Source organism: Lontra canadensis, unplaced genomic scaffold (assembly GCF_010015895.1).
Source record: "Lontra canadensis isolate GAN:19392208 unplaced genomic scaffold, GSC_riverotter_1.0 scaffold173, whole genome shotgun sequence".
In the NCBI taxonomy this organism is placed as follows: Eukaryota; Metazoa; Chordata; class Mammalia; order Carnivora; family Mustelidae; genus Lontra; species Lontra canadensis.
This window is the reverse complement of record NW_022631167.1, coordinates 1745584-1759573: the sequence shown is the minus strand read 5'-3', so window position 1 is coordinate 1759573 and position 13990 is coordinate 1745584. Positions and strand designations below refer to the sequence as shown.

The following is a 13990-nucleotide window of genomic DNA, read 5'->3' as shown; positions in this document are numbered from 1 at the left end:
GGAAACACCTAAATGGACTTGCACTCTCTTGAGTGTCACAGAAGACGCCAACATAAGCACATACTGGAGGCAATAAACCACCTGAAGAGTTAAGTAACTTCTGGCAACAATAATGGAAGAAACAGTTAAAGATCCCCTACAATGAGTTGCCAGGTGAGCCACACAGAAAACTGTTACTTCAGAAATTAAAATACCACCACAGCCCTCAACAGCCTTGTCCCAGCAGCCAGGGAGCCCATCTGCCCCGTCCGGCCACAGCAGACTGAATGCCCCAGCCTCCAGCCCTGGGAGCTGTCCTGAGGTCCCCCCCCCCACCCCCCGGCATCCACTACAGGCTCTGCTGGACACCACCACCTCGCACCCCAGTGCACTCTCGGGGGGCCCTATATGCACATGGCTCCTTCCCCCGGGGCAGAGTCCTCCAGCCTGGATGTGGGTACCTGGTCCAAACTGGGCCACAGGGAGACTTTTTTCCCCGAGAGGAGGACACAGGAGAAGGAAATTAATCCTAAGAAATGAAGGGAGAGAGCATGTTCTTAGATGGGTCGGAGGACTGTGGGAAAGGGGTAGAATCTCTTTAAGACTTTGCAGCTGGGTACTCAGGGGACCAGTGGCAGATGGCGGGAAATCAGTGCTACGGCCAGCCAAGGCCATGCTCAAGCCCTGGCTTTGAGGAAGCAAGAAAGAGGGCAAACGTGATCAAACACAGAACTGGGCATTTCTTCACAAAGCAAAGGCCCAGGCTGGTATGAACAAATGACTTTTTGGAGCTCAAATAATCATTGCCCAAATTCCAGCCCAGAAAAGGAGAGGCCATAGTCAATGGCAGAGTAAGAGGCAACAGACAGGCATCTACAACCTGTAAGTCCTGAGACACAGAGCGACGGCTGCCATGTACAGCCCGACAGTCCTGGCTGGGCTGCGCTGGTGCCAGCCGCCCTCTCCCCTAGGGAGACACACTCAGCCCCCACACCAGAGCTGCGCTGGAGTCAAGGTCATTCAGAAGCAGAGGACTGGAAGGTGGGGTGAGGACACGCCCCACTTTCCCCTCCCTGCCCAGTAAAGTCCTCCGCCACGGTGTATTCACTGGGACTTCCAGCAGGTTCCGTGCCCCCAGCACAGTCGGGAAGCCGTGACCCAGCCACCAGCACACGGAGAATGACTCCCAATACCAGGATCACACCGAGACCCGTGGGAGCTCAGGTGCAGGGAACAGGGGGCTGGAATCAGAGGCCGGGCTCAGCTAGGAAGAGGGCAAGTGGGTGTGTGCTGCTGGGCCCATGGCGTCCAAGCTCCAAATTCACCCCTCCACGCCCTGCACTGTGACCTCGGGGCTGCACCCTGTCCTTTCTCCTTCATCAGATGGCTTCTTACTTGGCTTTGTCAACACTGAGGCCACAGCAGGGCAAGGAGTCTCTCTTCCCAGTGCCAGTGCGGCCTTTTAGCTCAGCAGCCAGCAGGCCAGTGGTTTTGGGGTGCTCCCTGCAGTGGCCTTCCCAGACCGGCCCACCCTCACTAAATTCCCCACTACCAGGCAGGCTCCTGTGATGGACCGACTCAGGCCCAGGCTCTCTAGCAAGTGTTCTGACCAGGCCAGCAGCATGCTCCCATGGACCGCGCCTTCCACTGTGAGTCTCCTCACCACAGGGCAGACCTCCACCTCAGCCTTGCCGGAGGGAGACCCTCGGCTGAGTTCTGCCCTTGCTCCCTACCCCCGAGCCCCAGACAGGGTGGGTGCTTTATGTGCTTGCTACTTCTCCATCCATAGAATCTTCTTTTACTCCTTTTAGGAGTTAACGACCTTCTACTTTCACCAGTTAATAATCTTTTCTATTAGGTTTTCCCCACTTGAACCCTCTTGCACCGTTGGTGGGAATGCGAACTGGAGCAGCCACTGTTGAAAACAGTATGGCAGTTCCTCACCAAGTTATAAACAGAGCTGCCCTGCGATCCAGCAATCACACCAGTAGGTATTTACCCAAAGCATGCAAAAATACTAATTCAGACAGATACATGCATCCCGGTGTTTAACAGCGGCATCTACGCTAGCCAGATTATGGAAAGAGCCCAAGTGCCACTGACTGATGAATGAATAAAGAAGATGTGATACATATATGAATATATATATATATTTGTGTGTGTGTGTGTGTGTGTATATATATATATATATATGAATATTACTCAGCCACAAAAGAGAACAAAATCTTGCCATTTGCAACAACATGGGTGGAGCTACAGAGTATTATGCTAAGCAAAATAAATAAGTCAGAGAAAGACAAATACCCTATGATCTCACTCGTATGTGGAATTTAAGACACAAAACAAATGAGCAAAGGGGAAAAAGAGAGAGAGAGAGGCAAACCAAGAAACACTCTTAACTACAGAGAACTGACGGGGTGCTGGTGGAGGGATGGGAGAAACAGGGCACAGGGATTAAGAAGCACACCTGCCGTGATGAGCACTGGAAGACTGACGGGAGTGTTAAGTCCCTGTATTGTACACCTTACTCCAATATTACACTCTATGTGAACAAACTGGAATTGAAATTAAAACTTTAATAAATAAATAGTAAATCAAGAAATAAAAGACTGGGGGCAACTGGGTGGCTCAGTGGGTTAAAGCCTCTGCCTTCGGCTCGGGTCATGATCCCAGGGTTCTGGAATTGAGCCCCACATCAGGCTCTCTGCTCCACAGGGAGCCTGCTTCCTCCTCTCTCTCTCTGCCTGCCTCTCTGCCTACTTGTGACCTCTGACTGTCAAATAAATAAATAAAATCTTTAAGAAAAAAAAAAAAAGAAAGAAAAGACTGGGTTCCATTCTACACATTTTAATACAGTGTGCGTTATGCAGTTTACTTACATGATAATCAGTGTAAAATAAGATCTCAGAAATTAAACAAATAAAATGGTTTCCCCCGTCAGATTACTGGCGTGACTGGTCCCTGATGGATACACAGGATTGGCCCCTGAAATCCAATTTTAATAAATTAGGATAAAAAGGAGGGACTTCAGATCAAGAGGACAATACAGCAGCTCATGTCTGCGAGCTGAAGACCAGCTCTACCGTTTTCCTTAAACTCAATTCATATCTGTTTGTTTCTGCTGCCGGCAGCACTCAGGAAGCACCAGCCTAGAGGATGTTAGTGGAAAGATTTAAAAAAAAAAAAAAAGAAGAGAAAGCAAGCATCAGCCCCCTGGCCCTCACCAGCAGCTGGAGCCAGACCTACGTGGGGTCTCTTGGCACAAAGTGATGGTCACTTTCAAGATAATGTGTGGACAATACGGGGAGCCCTCTCTGCTCACAGAAGCCCAGGAAAGCTGGTTGAGGCCCAAATCACTGGCCTCTTGGTACATCAGCCATAGGTGCACGGACCGTGTGTGTCCCCTGAACACTCTGTGTACCTCAGGGCAAGCTGTGCATATGCCATAAATGTAGATTGATGATGACTCTGGGTTACACACTCACAAAACCACCACCCCTGAAGCTGAGTCAGCATATATGGCAAATGGCACCCACATTTCAACTAAAGAAGCCCCAAAGTCACCTTCAACCAGCTTCTTTATAAATTCTCTCTCTCTCTCTCTCTCTCTCTCACACACACACACACAGAGAGGTGAGGGATACTGCCACTCACCAAAAACCAGTAAATGTTTTTTTTAAGACCAAATGACACAAATGCTGATCTCCAGGGTCCCTTTTCAGCTCCTGCTCCAGGGGCTTCACTGTTCTTCAGAAGCAGAAGACCAGTCCCACCATTCACCTCCTTAATCTGATACCCTAAGGGGCTGCACCTGCTGGTGGCAAGGACTATCCACAAGGATTTCACAGTTCTCTCCCTGCCCAGGGACCTTTCCTCCGACAAGGAGTCTGCTTGATGAAAAGGCAAAGCTTCTGGAACTTCAGGACCTCAGCATTCCCCTGAATCTAGTCCTGTATGCTACACATCTTCAGGCATTGCACTTACACAGGCCCCAGGAAGGACTCGCAGGCAGGTGAAAGTTAGTGGTACCAGTTCTGTCCAGCAGAGGCTTCTGCAGTGATGGAAATATTCTGCATCTGCCCTGCCCAATAACATAGCGGCCACCAGCTACCAGTGGCTCCTGGACACTTGAAATGTGGCTGGTGTGACAGAGGAACTGAGTTCTTCATTTTTTTAATTTTAAATAATTTAAATTTAAATCATCACATGTGGCTAGTGGCTACCATATTGGACAGCTCAGGCTTATAAATCAGTAACTATAATAAATAATCATTTATATAGTGCCCTGTTTTTATTTTGTTTTGTTTTAGTTTATTTGACAGAGAGAGATCAGAAGCAGATAGGCAGGCAGAGAGAGAGGAAGAAGCAGCTCCCCACCGAGCAGAGAGCCCGATGCGGGACCCGATCCCAGGACCCCGAGATCATGACCCAAGCCGAAGGCAGAGGCTTACCCACAGAGCCACCCAGGTGCCCTGTGCCCTGTTTTAAGTACTATGCCTGGGCTACAATAAAAGCTAAAATATAAGTGGTTGTTACTGTTTTTAAATCTGCCTAATATCTCTGTAAAATAGATCTTAATATGTGTCTTTAAGGATGACAAAATAATCTCAAAGAGGTTCGGTGACATTCCGAAGGTCCCAGCATCAGCAACGGTGAGATGTTGGTGTGTTTAACCATGTGCCAGGGGCCAGGCATGAGCTGAATTTCTCTATGTATGCACACTGTGGGGAAGCAAGCATTGTGGGGATGGTCTCCATGGGCAAGGAGCTTATTATAATCCAGACAGAGGGGTGGACGCGCACCCATGAGCTGGAATCACCAAAGGCAGGCAATAAAGGCAGCCAGGTATGACATGGGCTGGAGAGAGCACCCGCCTGGTGCCGGGGTGGCCACGGAAACTGGATCAAGTATATACAATTTGGAAGGCCAGTGAATGCCATAGTCAGTCTTGAATACAACAAGAGTCATAAAATATAATGATTAATAGCATTGGCTTTGGAATCAGAAAGTCCTGGGTTCAAATTCTACTTTGCTACTTACTTGTCATAAAACCTTGCACAAGTTCATTCACTTTAGGGCTTCATTTTCCTCATCAGTAAAAAGAAGAGAACAGTGGAAACTGTCACTGGAATGATCCCATGAATCAAGCATAAATAAGAGCTCAGCACGGGATTCAACACACAGTCAGCGCTCAATCTATCAGTCAAAAAAGATGGCAGGCGGGGGGAGCCAATGTTCCTAGAAAAATGAAATTTAATAAAAAAAGAACACTCCAGGCCCATCCACTCTCTATACTTTGTTCAGACTCACAAGTCTGGACCATAATCTAATAGAAACAATAGCTAATTTCATGCTCTGTCATCTAAATGGCATACCATCCATGCATAAGTAATGCAAATAGCAATAGAGCGTTATTCTACTAAATACACTGACCTTACAATCTCTGCCCCAAAGGCCTGCCTACTTCTTCTACTATCCTAACACCAACCACCCATCTGCTCACTGACCCAAGTGCCGCCTTTACCAAGCACCTGGTGTCACTGGCTGGCTGGGTGTGTGGCTGCAGCAGTCCCCACTAGAGAGGCCTGACGTTCCCCCTTCTATCCCTGCCAAAACAGGGTAGGAACAGCTGGTGTGGTCTCCCTGCCCCCCCTCCAACTTCATTTTCACTCCCAGCTCAATAACTTGCCTTATGATTATCTCATTACCAATAACCTTGCTGTAATGAGTTTTAATCTGCCTCATATTAATTAAAAGCATTGTTATTAGCCAGCTTGGTTTGGGGCTTGAGAAGGGGGCAGTGAATAGCTAATAAAATCAACTCAGTGCTGATTAATTATTGATTGGGAGGGATAGAGCAAAGGCCCAAAGAGGGCAATTCCTGACTCATGTCTAAATACCCAGAAGCAGGAGCTTTGGCCTCCAAACTCAGCAGAAAGGTACCAAAGTCAGGCTGAATCAATAAGGCTCCCCATCAGAACTGGACCATAATCTCCAATGGGGTTTAGGGGTGTTTGTGACACAAAGAGGAAAGAGACAGACACACATTACCAACCCCACATGATACAGGAAAAAAGAGAGAGACAATGAAAGAGAAAGTAAGAGACCTCAAAACAAAGATTTTTGATTAATTCTTCTAGTCAAAAAGTCAAGACCCAAAGGAAATGTAATGAAATATAAACAGTGGCATTTCTAGGCTCTGAGACCACAAGAGTATTCTTGCCTTCTCCATAGCTTTTTTCTATATTTTCCAAATTTCTTAAAGCTCACATGTATTATGTCAATAATGGGGAAGAAATTTTTTTAACATCCCTCTTTCAATATCTTCTACAAACCTACAAGTCCAGCTGATTTTTTTTTTTTCAGATTTACAAAATAATGGTTGTTAAGGGACTGGACAACAGGCAGCAAAGGACAGTGATTCTTGAGCAATGAGAAACAAACAAGGTGAACCCTGTGATTGTCCCACTTTACTGCATCAAGATTTCCAGGCCCAGTGTCAGGAAAGGGAATCCAGGAAGCACCGGGAGAAATCCCTGAGTTGAGGAGATGGAGCTGGAAGTCAAAAGACCGAAACAACTAGGCTCACAGGACAGAGTACTGTGAGAGGAGAGAGCTATACAAAGAAGGAGCAATGAAGATGTCTAGAGGATCCATCTCACATATTCAGTTCACACATGAGAAAACCATTTGAGTCCAGAGAAAGAATAACCCAAAAAGACAAGAGTTAACAGTACTCAGTGCTCACATAGGACCTTTTCCACCAGCCAGACTGGAGAATCTTGTAATTATTGAGGCACTTGTTATAATACCCAGAAGGGGCTAGCCTCAGTAATGAAGAATATCCTAAACTAAATACCGCTCCATTCCCATCCAATGAATATTAAAAGAAAGGTCTGAAAAAGAATGAAATTGTTTCCGAATATTGTGTGTGCTAAAACAAAGCTTAATAGTATTTATAACACAAAAATATCTACCATACAAAAAGATAAAAGTGTACTGTTTGGCACCTAATAAGAAATTACTAGGTATGCAAAGAAGCAGAATAATATGACACAAAATGAGAGGAAAACTAATCAATCAAAACCAACTCAGAACTAAAAATAATAATAATAAAATATAATTTTTAAAAACCCAGAAATGAAACCCATATTAGAATTAGTACAGAAGAACATTAAAACCATCATTATAACTGTACTTCATATGTTCAAAAGTTAAGCAGAAACAAGAACAATATTTTTTTAAAAAGAGAGTGAGACACAAATGAAAATTCTTGAGATGAAACTATAATGTGAAATATAAAAAATATACTAGATGGGATTAATTAGATTAGATTAGACAATGTAGAAGAAAAGATTAGTGAACTTGAAGACTAGCAATAGAAACTATTCCAAATGAAATACACAAAGAAAAAAAAAATTTTAAATGGAAAGAGATCTGTGATCTGTGTGACAAATTCAAGCAACCTAGTAAATATGTAGTTGGAATCTCCAAAGGAATGGAGATAGGAAAGGGTAGAGAAAAAATATGTAAAGAAATAATGGCTGAAAAATTTTCAAATATGATTGAAATGATTTCAAAATTGATTGAATTTTCAAATATAATTTTTAAAAAAACTATAAACAGATCCAAGAATCTCAAAAAGCCCCAAGCATAAGAAACATGAAGGAAACTGCATAATTAAGTTATTCAAAATCAGTAATAAAGAGAAAAATCTTACAAGCATCCATAGAAAAAATATACATCATGGAGAGAGGAACAAAGATAAGAATGACAGCAGATTTCTCATGGCAACAACACAAGCAGAAGTTAATAGAGCAATGAGTAGAGCACTGAAAGCACTGAAAGAAAATTCCATACCCAGGAAAAACACCTTTCAAAGGACACCTGGGTTGCTCAGTCGGTTAATGTTCTGCCTTCAGCTCAGGTCACGATCCCAAGTTCCTGGAATCAAGCCCCACACTGGGATCTCTGCTCAGTGGGAAGCCTGCTTCTTCCTCTCCTCTCCCTGCTGCTCCCCCCACTTGTGCTTTCTCTCTGTCAAATAAATAAATAAAATATTTTTTTTAAGTTGTTTAAAAAAATACAGAAAGGTAAAATGAAACTCTTTCAGGCATATAAAAGCTTACAGAACTCATCTCCCTGTACAACAAAAAAATGTTAAAGGATATCCTTCACGTAGAAGGAAAAGGACATGGGAGAAAAATATGGGACTATATGAAAGAAGAGAGACTAGAAATAGTAACTTTATAGGTGAATATACAAGAATTTTTCCTTATATTTTGTATTTCTTTAAAAGATAAGGGACTGCTTAAACAAAAATTATAACAAAGTAATGTGGAATTTATAACATATGCAAAAGCAAAATGTATTACATTAACAGCACAAAGGCTAGGAAGAAAGAAATTAAAGTATACTTTATAAGAATTTGTGAAATGGTATAGTGTCACTTAAATGCAGAATGTAACAAGTTAAAAATGTATGCTGTAAACTCACACAATCACTAAAATAACAAAGAAGCAACAAAGGAAATAAAAAAGAACCATAAAAAATACTCAATGCAAAAGAAAGTATGAGAGGAAATAAGAAATAAAGAGCTAATAGGACAAACAGGAAACAAATAACAAGATGAAAGCATAAATCTAACCATAACAATAATCCTATTAAATATAAATGGTCTAAACACCCCAATTAAAAGCCAAAGATTGTCAGTTTGGATAGAAAAGAAAGACTCCTTGGGCGCATGGGTGGCTCAGTCAGTTAAGTGTCCTACTCTGGATTTTAGCTCAGGACATCATCTCAGGGTTGTGAGATCAAGCCCCGCATTGGACTCTGTGTTAGGTGTAGAGCCTGCTTAAGATTGTTTCTCTCCCTCTCCCTCTGCCCCCTCCCCTACTCATGCTTGCTCACTCTCCCTCGCTCTCTAATAAATGCCAACACTAATTAAAATAAAGCTGGACTAGTGATATTCATATCAGACAAGAAAATTTCTATCCATTCTACCTAATTCTATCTAATTCAATTGTGTCACAGCTGAATTCTACCAAATATTTAAGCAGGAAATAATACCAAGTCCACTCAAACTCTTCCAGAAAACTGAAGACAGAATACTTCCCAACTCATTCTACAAGACCAGCATTACCCCAATATCAAAATCAGACATTAAATATAAGGGGGGATAAAAGCTACAAACCAATATTCATTGTGAAGATAGATATAAAAATTCTTTTTAAAAAAATTTTAGCTAATCAAATCCAACAATTTAATAAAAGGCTCTATTCTCATTACATCCTATCGGGTGGTACACAATTTTGATTTGTCTTCCTACAGGCAATGTTAATTTGATCACTTCATTAAGATGGCTATCCACCTGCTTCCTCCCTTAAAAAAGTTAGTTTTCTTCTTATAATTAAGTACTGTGCAAGGAAGAACTCCTGAATCTTATCAAATTCTCAATTTATTCATCTGTTTATTTTTGTCCATTTGGATTCATGGATTTCTACTTTTTTCAATAGATCATAGTCCATTGTTATCATTGTTACCTCAACCTTCCTGAGGTATGTTGACCCACAATAATCTACACAGGTACCATCTGATACTTTTTTTTTTTTTTAAGATTTTATTTATTTAGGGCACCTGGGGGGCTCAGTTGGCTAAGCCACTGCCTTTGGCTCAGGTCATGATCCTGGAGTCCCAGAATCGAGTCCTGCGTTGGGCTCCCTGCTCTGCAGAAAGTCTGCTTCTTCTTCTGACCCTCCCTGCCTCTCATGCTCTCTGTCTCTCATCTTCTCTCTCTCTCTGAAATAAATAAATAAGTACATAATCTTAAAAAAAAAAAAAAGGAAGAGAAAAGATTTCATTTTATTTATTTGACAGAGAGAGAGTGTGCACACGCACAAGCAAGGGGAGCAGCAGAGGGAGAGAGGGAGAAGCAGGCTTCCCACCTAGCAGGAAGCTGGATGCAGGGCCCAATCCCAGAACCCCAGGATCATGACCTGAGCTGAAGGGAAACACTTGACTGACTGAGCCACCTAGTCACCCCTGATGGTTTTTGATATATGTACACGTCCATAAACTGTTACTATAATCAAGCAAGCATATCCACCACTCCCCAAAAGCTCCCAATATCCCTTTGCCAAGCTCCAACCCTCCACATACCTTCCATCTCCAAACAACCACTGATCTGCTTTCTGTTAGTAAAATCTAGAATTTTCTAGTTTTATATAAATGACATGATACAGCTCATAACTATTTTTGGGGTGGCTAGCCTTTTTCACTCAATGTAACCTTTTGAGATCCATTTTGTTGCTGCATGTATCAAGAGCTTATTGCTTTCTTACTGAGTAGTATTCTACTGTATGAATGTACCACAACTTGTTTATTCATTCATCTGCTGATATTTATTTGGGGTGTTTCCAGTTTTGAAGTACCAATAAAGCTGCTATAAACATTCATGTACAAATCTCTGCGTGGACATATGGGTAAATACTCAGAAATGTAAGGGTCAAATTGCATGACAGGTAAATGTTTAAATTTTTAAGAAACTAAACTATTTTCTAAAGTGGTTGTGCATGTTACATTCCCACCACAGTGTATGAGAGCTCTTTCACATACCCCCCAATGCTTGGTGTAAGGAGTTTCTCTCATTTTGGTCATTCTCATACATGCATGATGATATTTCATTACAGTTTAAATTTGTATTTCTCAAAGACTAATGATGTTGAGCATCTTTTCCTATGCTTACTTGCCATCTCTACATCTTCTCTGGCCAAAAGTCTGTCCAAATCTTCTGTCCATTTTTTAATGGGTTGTATTCTTATACTTGAGTTACAGGAATTCTTTTTTTTTTTTTTTAGGAATTCTTCATATATTCCATACACAAGTACTTTATCAGATACATGATTTGTAAATATTTTCTCCCAGTCTTAGCTTGTCTTTCCTTTCTCTTAACAACATCTTCCAAAAAGAACTTGTTTTTAATTTTGATGAAGTAAATTTATTCACTTTTTCTTTTATGGATCATGCTTTTGGTAGCGTACCTAAGAAATCTTTGTCTACCCCCAAGCTATAGCCATTTTCTCCTATGTTTTCTGCTACAAGTTTTATAGTTTTAGGTTTTTACATCTGGGTATGTGACCTATGTGAAATCAGTTGTCACATGTAGGAGGAGGTATGGATTAAAATATAATTCTGTGTATGAATAATCTAACAGTTCCAGTGGTTTGTTGGAGAGACAGATCTTTCTACAGTGAATAGCCTCTGTCCCATTATGAAAAATTACTTGTTCATATACATGTGGGTCTATTTCTGGACACTCTTACTTGTTCCATAGATCAGTCTGTCTGTCTTTACAATAATCCCACACTGTCTTGACTACTATAAGTCAATAGTAAGGCTTGAAATCAAATAGTATTTGTCTTTTAATTTTGTTCTTCTTTTTCAGGGTTACTTTCTAGTGCTACCTCCAAAACCCCTGCATTCCCATATCAACTTTAGAATCAGCTTGTCAATTTCTACAAAAGAGCCTGCTAGGATTTTGATTGGGATTGCCATGAATTTAAGGATTTATTTGGGAAGAACGGACATCTTAACAATATCGAGTCTTTCCACCCATGAGCATAGTACACCTCTCCATTTATTAGACCTTTTTAAAAATTTCTCTCAGCAATGTTCTGATGCATATATATCATATATAGAAATAAAAATAGAATAGAATTAGAAACTTCTCCTGAGAAAATAATCTAAGACATGGAAAAGAGTCTACGTACAAAGATGTTCAGCACAGTGTTAACTGTAATAGAAAAACATATGCAGATGCATCATAGAGTAGGAAATGGTGAATAGCTAAGCAAATCATGTAACAGTAAAAGAAATATTAAATAGCTATTTTAAATGGACTACATGACAACATGGAAAATGCTAAGGATAACATATTAAGTGAGAAAAACAGTTCATTATATTGATAGAACACTATGGATGTAACATAACAGTATTAAGGTATATCAAGAGGTGCCCTGGGTGGCTCAGTCCGTCAAGGGTCCGATTCGGTCCCACCTCAGGTCGTGACCTCGGGGGCTGTGGGACTGAGCCCCAGGTTGGGCTTCTCACTAAGCGGGGAGTCTGCTTGAAAGATTCTCTCCCTTCTTTGCCCCTTCCCTTACTCATGTGCTCACACTCTCTCTCTCTTCCTCTCAAAATGAATAAATAAATATTTTTTAAAAAGGAAAAGAAGGTATATCAAAATCATAATGAGTTTGATTCGGTAAAATTATGGGTAATATTTTTCTTGAATCTCTAAATTTTTTAGCAACATAATTATTGCTTTAATAAATGCTTCTCTAATTTTAAATTAGGAAATAATTCCCAAACCAAAAATTTACCATTTTAAAGTTTACAATTCAGTGGTTTTTACTAAATCCAAGTTGTACAATTATCACTACTACCTAATTTCAGAACACTATTTTATTTTTTTAAATCAGTTATTTTTTTTAAGTCACACTTCATGTATATATGAAGTCTTGAGCCTTTGAAATAAAAAAAACTTCATTCAATTTATCAGTCCTCATTAATAGATGGTAAATGTTGTGAATATCCATGTATGAACTTCCTATCATCTTATGTTTTACTGACATCTAATAATTTCATATTAAAATAAAGATCAAACTTAAGTTGCCAAATGACCCATCAGCGTAATGCAAGCACAAATAGGTTCTTGATTTATAATTTTCACATACTCTTCTCCATAATCACCACTATTGAGTTGCTGATTCACCATACCAGCATTGAATATAAGCTGTCAAGAAACAAAGTCTTGCTCATCACACACTCTGTACTAACGATCATCACTAGTAAAGGCATAGTCCTTTTACAGCACATGAAACCTTTCACACACATTATCTCACCTGAATGAGGGTAAGAGCCCTTGTGGGGAGGGAACTCTCATTCTCCCCATTACACAGATGTGGGAACTGATGCTCAAAACTGTTAGGTGGCTTCCCAGGGTTATTTAGCCAATACATAGTAGGTAGATCCGGGGTTCAAGTCACTGCCTTTGATTCCAAAAGCCATCTCTTTCTACTGAACTCTGCTGCCCACTACACACACGGTCAAACACTGCTCATGGGTTAGAAGAAAACTCCAGGCAGCCAATGCCCGCTATGGGCCCTGAGTGTGGCCTCCCTGCGTGCTCACGACGCCCCACTCCCACCACTTGCAGAGCCTCAGCTGTTTCCCACAGCCAGGCCACACAGCCACCGTGGTGCCTGGTCAAGCCTGGGCTTCCCGAAGCTGCTCTAGTAAGCCAGCTAGGCCACTGAGATTAGAGATAAACTCAAAAACACACAGGGGCCTGGAAAGCACCAGGAATACAGAGATCAGGGAGCCACTAAGAGAAGGAAGCAAGAGAGGTTCAGGAGGAGGAAGATCTCAGTACAGCGAATGGATAAGGCCACAGTCCTGTGCAGCCCACAGAGGCAGGTCCAGGGAGGGACAGAATGCTGTGGACACTGGCCACAGTGGGAAAAGAAGACCCTCAAAAGTCTCCAGGGTCTTCAGTATGAAATTCAAACTTCCACTTGCATTTGCAGGCCTGGAAGGATCCACCCCAGGCACCCACTGGCTTTATCTCTTGCCCCATCTCAATGGCTGTCCCCCGACCCAGTGACCAGTCATGTCCTACGCCATCCTCTGCTCCCCATTCTCCATACAGGTCACTCCACAATCTTACCACCCCTCCTGCCTTTCCATCTGTCAAAATCCTCTCCAGCCTGGACCCAGGCCTTCCTCTCCTCCCCTCCGCTCTGAGTCTCAGCCTGGCCTGTTCTCTTCTCTTCCCCTGCTTCTCTATCTGCCTGCTGCTCCCCCTGCTTTGTGCTCTCTCTGTCTCTCTCTCTCTGACAAATAAATAAAATCTTTAAAAAGCTATTAAAGAAAAGAATAAAAAAATTATGGGAATTTCATCACCAAATTACAAATCCCAAGAGCACTTCAAACCCAGAAGATCCCAGAGCAT

At 41.9% G+C, this 13990-nt stretch overlaps 1 protein-coding gene across 4 annotated transcripts in view; it reads right to left on the bottom strand.

Moving 5' to 3' along the window:
• ADCK1 (aarF domain containing kinase 1) overlaps positions 1 to 13990 on the bottom strand; it is a 120209-nt gene that overhangs the window by 69159 nt on the left and 37060 nt on the right. The gene's annotated exons all lie outside the window — the stretch shown is intronic.